The sequence below is a fragment of the Palaemon carinicauda genome, chromosome 20 (genome assembly GCF_036898095.1).
Source record: "Palaemon carinicauda isolate YSFRI2023 chromosome 20, ASM3689809v2, whole genome shotgun sequence".
Taxonomy (NCBI): Eukaryota; Metazoa; Arthropoda; class Malacostraca; order Decapoda; family Palaemonidae; genus Palaemon; species Palaemon carinicauda.
The window spans coordinates 57,692,039-57,698,373 of record NC_090744.1 but is presented as its reverse complement, the minus strand read 5'-3'; positions in this window follow the sequence as shown (position 1 = coordinate 57,698,373).

The following is a 6,335-nucleotide window of genomic DNA, read 5'->3' as shown; positions in this document are numbered from 1 at the left end:
GTTGTAGCTACTTATTAATACCCATCGTATCATAGTATCTACTTTTTTAATCTAGGAAAAATTTTAAGTTCAGAGTTTCAAAAACTTAAACAGAATGTACATTTATAACAAGAGCAGCGAGAGCAGAGTAACAATAACTTTAATGTCAATATTGGATAAAGAAACTTTGAAATTAAAAATATTAGATTCTTTATTTATATTGAATAAATATTAAATATGGCAAAGCAATGGAACTCTGATGGCTGAAGTGGAATCCTCAATCACTAGTGACTGCCTGTGGTAGAACCCACTCAACTCTTGCCTGTTTTTGAAAACTATGGATTCTAATAAATTTGCCAAGACCAGGAAGATAACTGAAGCCGATGATACTAGGCTACCTTCCAGCAAGCACAAGTAACCTAACGGGGTTGGTAGGCCTTATCCTTAAAATCCCAATGCAAATTGAAGAGCAGCAGAAGATCCCATTGTTGAGAACTATGTATTCATACATCTTGATATTGCACTCTTCATGGTAGCACTCGTGGTAAGCAATTGCAGGAGAGGTGGCTTTAAATTGAAGTGCTACTCCATCTTCATAGCACTTCTACACTCGAAAAAATTATTATCCAATATCCAATATGTCCAATGCGGCCAATATATCACCCATCTGCCTCCTCACACTTCCCTCATTACCAGTAGGTGAAAATTTTTTCCCAAGGATGATGGAATCAGGAACTGCAAATATTAAAATACAGCCAGCAGAGCCATCTATGGACTGAGCATATCCTTGAAACTCCCAGTATTTCTTTTTGATTTTGCTTTGTATGGCAAAAGGGGGGTTTCAAGGATGAAACAAATATGAACATAAATAAATATACATATACACAATTTTATAAATTTTCTACAGAATTAGTATATAAAATAATTCTTCTACACTCCAAAGGGGGGATTCGAATTTAGTCAAAATTCGAATGGTAAAGGTAATGTTACAAAATTAAGTAACATTTTAAGGAGAAAAAATAAAAATTACCAACACCCAAATATATACTACATACTAATTTCTCAACATATCTCTTGTTCTTGCCTCTCTAATGACAGCAGCCTCTCTCTTTTTTCTTTGGTGTGTACTACTGTCCTCTTTAATATCTGCCTTTTCTTCATTGTCATTAGTCACAGGGCTTAAGAGAGGTATTACTGAAGTAACATGCCGTCTTACAGTTTCACGAGAAGCTCCCTTAAACACAGCTATGTCAGTTACTTCATCCAAGTCATTTAATTTTACTTTTTTAACAATACCCATTGGGTAATTTGAAGGTTTCATGTGCGGTTCCTTTAACAGAACAATATCACCTATTTGAATTCTTTTATGTGTCACTGGTTTATATCTACTCCTTTCGTCTGTAGCTTGTGACACTAAGTGTGCTATAAATTCTGAATTATAAATGTTAATAAGTCGAGACCTCACATTTCTAAGTTTTTGATACTTGTCTAAAACTTTGCTAACATGATCATCTGCCGTCCAGTTCAGATCTTCATCTGGATTGCCCTGCAAGTCAGGAATAATGTTAATAGACAGCAATTCATGTCCATGAATTAATATTTCTGGTGTAATTGCATCAGGCACTTCATCTGTGATACTGTCTCTCAACCCTTCTTTGAAGGCAATAGGGCGCCTGTTAACTAAGTGAACGGTTTGCTCTACAAAAAACTCAAAATCACGGAAGTCTAACACATTATTTCTTAATGCTCCATAGATTAAACGCTTACTCATCTTAACACAAGTCTCAACAAGTCCTCCTAATTTGTTACATCCCTTTGGATACTGCTGAAACTTGATTGACTTTACACCATTTTCTTCAAAATATGCCTGACTCTCAGGATCACCCAGGAAATTAGTGACCACATTAGCTCCAGCTACCAACTGAGATCCAAGATCTGACAAGACTAGTTGAGGGATTCCATACTGATATGAATGCATTTGAAAAGCTCTTAAAAATTCTTTTGTAGTGAGATCTAAACAAATTTTTAAATTAATTGCCCTCGACCAGAGACAAGTTAAACATAGAACCCAAACTTTGCTCTTTTTACCATTAAGCTTAACGTTATACGGTCCAAAATGATCAATAAAAATATACCTGAATGGTATAGAGGGAGGGTCAATCCTAAAATTGCGATAGGCACTTTGATTGACCTTAACCGTTCTCTCTTTGAATCTCTTACAAATGACACATTCTTTGATGACCTTTTTTACTACTGAAAAGTAATGTGGAATCCAAAACTTTTTTCTCATCTCTGACAAAAGGGAATAAACACCAGCATGAGAGAATTTCTCATGAAAATCTTTTATTACTAACCGAGTTAACTTACTGTGTTTGTGAAGCAAAATAGGAAAGTTGACAAAAGTATCTTTTCTCCATTTAGGCATCTTACTTCTAATTCTTAAGAGTCCATGATCATCCATGTATACATTCAGTTGAGCAATAATATTAGGAATATCCTTTACTCTCTTATTTCTGTTTTCTAAATACTGGAAAACTTCACCATACCAGATTCTCTGATCATTCCTTATGATATGTCTAGTAGCTTCCAAATGAAAGGAGGATGCATCACCAAAGTTAAAAGAAACAGAGTTTGCTCTTCTTTTGAGCAAAGCAATGAATTTAAGAACGTACCCGTGAATTCTAACAAGCTTAGAGAAACTGGAGCACTTGTCCAGGACGACTAAATGTTCAGGGTTTGATTCTGCTAAGACTTGTGATTCACTTAATTTAGATGCAGAAATTGAGAAGGAATTTTCATTCAATGGATTAAAATTTGGATTGGGTACAACTATATCAAATGTGTCAGCATTACTGCACAGTTCATCCCTTTCACATCTTAAAAATTCTGGGCCAGTGAAGTAATTAGTTTTCAAAAGCTGTTTGTACGACATAGGCCTAGTTATACAATCTGCAGGGTTCAAGATACCACTGACAAAACAAAATCTAACTGGGTTATTTTCACAGGTCCTTTGAATGTGATCCAAACGATTCATGATAAAGACACTCCTTTTATTCATTTTATCTAATTTGTTCACATAAGAATTAATCCAGCTCAGTGAAACAATGCTATCCGTATACAGTACTGATTCTACAATTCTAATAGGTTTAGGGCACTGAGGACCTGCCAAATCCTTACTCAAATCCAATAATGTTTCTGTTCCCAAAACTATCCCTTGGAATTCTAGAGATGGAATACTTTTGCTTTCTAACTGCTTGTTAACCAAGCGATTCTTTGCTAGAACAAAACTGACTTGCTTAGTTTCTATGCACTGAATAAAAATTGTTGTCCCATAGATTATTTTACTGCTGTCAGTAAATGCAATTAAACGATATGACCCATTTCTCTCCCCGACAACTCTAGGTACCTCAATTGGAGGAGTCATGTTAACTTGTTTGGCTATGTTACGCCATTCTCGTTGTTGCTCAATGGACAATTCTGTATCCCATCCTAGAGAAGTGTTTAATTGAAGTTCATGCATAAATAAACGAGCTCTGTTTAAAATAGGTCCATTGAAATTATATGGATCAAAATTTGAAGCAATGCTTTTCAATATCAGTCTCTTAGTGTTTGCTTTAGAGTCTAGCTCAAGTTTAGGAGAGGAAATACAATCTGTTATTCGGTTCCACTTTAAACCAAATATTTTTACTACATCAGGAGTGACTTCATCCAAATTCTTATCTATTTTTTCTTGGAGCATAACATCATTGGTAACGAATTGTTGTAATTCAAATTTATATGGATTAAAAATGTTATTCAAGTTATCAAAACCCCAGTGTAAGCTTTCAGAACCATTTGCAGTGAACGCACCATTATCCATGTATATCAAAGAGTAAATAAGTTTCTTCAATTCCTTTAAGTTGTCCAAATCACCTTCAGTGTCTAGCATCAAAATTTTGTACAAACCAATCATCAATATTGTTGGGCTACACCTTAGCCCAAAACTTAGACGAAGATTCTTGTATGCTATAATGGTAAAATCTCCTTTACTTAAATTTTTAAACCAAAAGAATAATAATTTACTTTGATCAGTTTCATTTAATGCTATCTGCTGGAAAGCTTTCTTTAAATCAAAGCACAATAAATGAGAATCAAACCTTAAAAGTAGCAAGGAAGTAGACAATTTCTGATTAATACAAGGGCCAGCCCACATTGCCTGATTGTGGCTAATAGAGGGGGAGCCATTACTTTGTTTTTCACACAAATTAGAGAGAAAAACCATTCGGCATTTAGTAGTACTGCGGTCTAACTTAAATATTCCCATGTGCGGCAAAAAACTGTACTCTGGGTGTTCTTCACAAAACTTATCCAAATTATCAATTCTTTCAATTAAGTTTTGAGCTACCTGAGTCTTTATGTTATCATCCATTAATCTCAAAAATTCATCATTCTTCGATAATTTCTTTAGGTTAGATTTCAAAATTTGCTTTGCTAAATTTGTGTTCTTTCCCAGCAAATGAGAAACACGACCATTCCATAAAAGTGGCATTACCAACCTGCCTTCTTCATCTCTCTGTGTATTATTAAGTAAATACCTAACTAATTTCTTATTATGTTCAGTGCTCTCCCCATCTAAGTCAGTTCTATCTTTGTGCAAATAATATGAGCATTCTCGCTCTAAAATATGATCAGTAGCTTTTTGCAATTTATGCTCGCTGATCCTGCCATCATGATCTAAAATGCAGATTGTAGGATCCTCTGCACTTCCAATACATCTAACACTAGACTTGAAACATGAAGTCATAGGAAATTTAATATTATCCAGTGATTTACCTTGCTCATTTAAATTCTCTTCCAAGCCAAAAAGTAAATGAGTATCATCATGCAGGCTAGGGAGAAATTTCAAATTTGCAATTAATTTCTCAATGTTTCCTATTAACATAATGCCAAATCTTGTTTCATAGTACACACACTGTCCAATATGACCAAAACTAACCATCTTTTCCATGAGACAATGAGCTGAATTTGCCCCCAGGACAAACTGAATGTTTGATATGTCTTCTCTAGCCTCATCAAGAAACTCATCTAAAAGCTTATAACCATAATTTCTAAAACTTCTAACAACTTTACCAAGGCCGGGTAAATTCAAATTTATATCAATACCTGGGACACAAATAGCTTCTATATTATGCGCTGTCTCCCCAATCTTAACAGAAATTTGAACTATCTTGGTACGATAGCATTTTGCTCCATTAAACCCATTGACAACAAGATCAAAATTATCTTTCACAACTTTGAAACACTGACCTTCTAAAGCACACTCAGAAATGAAATTAGCTTGGCTACCTGAATCCTTCAATCCTCTTATTTTACTAGGGCCCAAAGTACAAGAAAATGTGGGTAAAATTGAATTTATGCCCCCCTTACTCTGAAAGGAACTACCTGGACAAACTACCCCATTCTGTGTACTATTTTGAACATCTTTTGATTTACTTTTCTCGTTTTGCTTAGGGTTAGGAACTGCTTTTTTAGGATTACGCACCAAATCTCTGACCTCGGAACTTTCATGATTATCTGACAGGCAAAGAAAGGAGAAATGCCATCCCTGACAATGTTTACACTTTCTGGAAAATCTAAAATGACACGAGCTATCCAAATGCTCGATTCTTGCACATTTAGTGCAACCATTCAAAATGCTCAACCTAGCTATCTTTTCCTTAGCAGTAGCGAAATTAGGGCACTTATGGATTGGATGATCACCATTAACCTTATCACTACAAAGTGTGCAAGAATTAAAAGGATTGGAGCTTTTAAAATTAACCTCTGCTGCTAAGTTTGAACTTTTACTCAATCCTAGTTTATCTTGATGCCTTTCAGCAGAAGGCAGTTTACTTTTACTTAATTTACCAAGTTTATTTGCATTCTGATACCGTTCATTGGCTTCAAAAAAGTTATCAACAATTTCACTTGTAGTGGGCTTTGAATTGTTAGTAATTTGTATCAACTGATTTCTGAAAGTTTCATTCATTCCTCTTAGGAAAAAGTACTGCAAAACATCATCTATATCCATTTTCAAAGTCTTAACAGCTTCTTGTAATTTTCTAATATTACTAATATACTGAAAGGGTTCTGAATCATAACCTAACTTCAGCTCTTGAAGTTGTTTCATCACATTAAACTTTTGAGTTGGAACCGAGGCAAAGGCTGTTTTTAAGAGTTCCTTTGCATGGGAATAACCTTGTTTGTCTGCTTCTAAAGAGTCTATCAAAAGTAAAGCCTTGCCAGAAACCTGCTGTTTAAGTAACAACAACCTATCATAATCTGTGTAAGAAAACTTTCTAGTAGTTTCCTCAAACTGCTGTAAGAATAATTCCAAA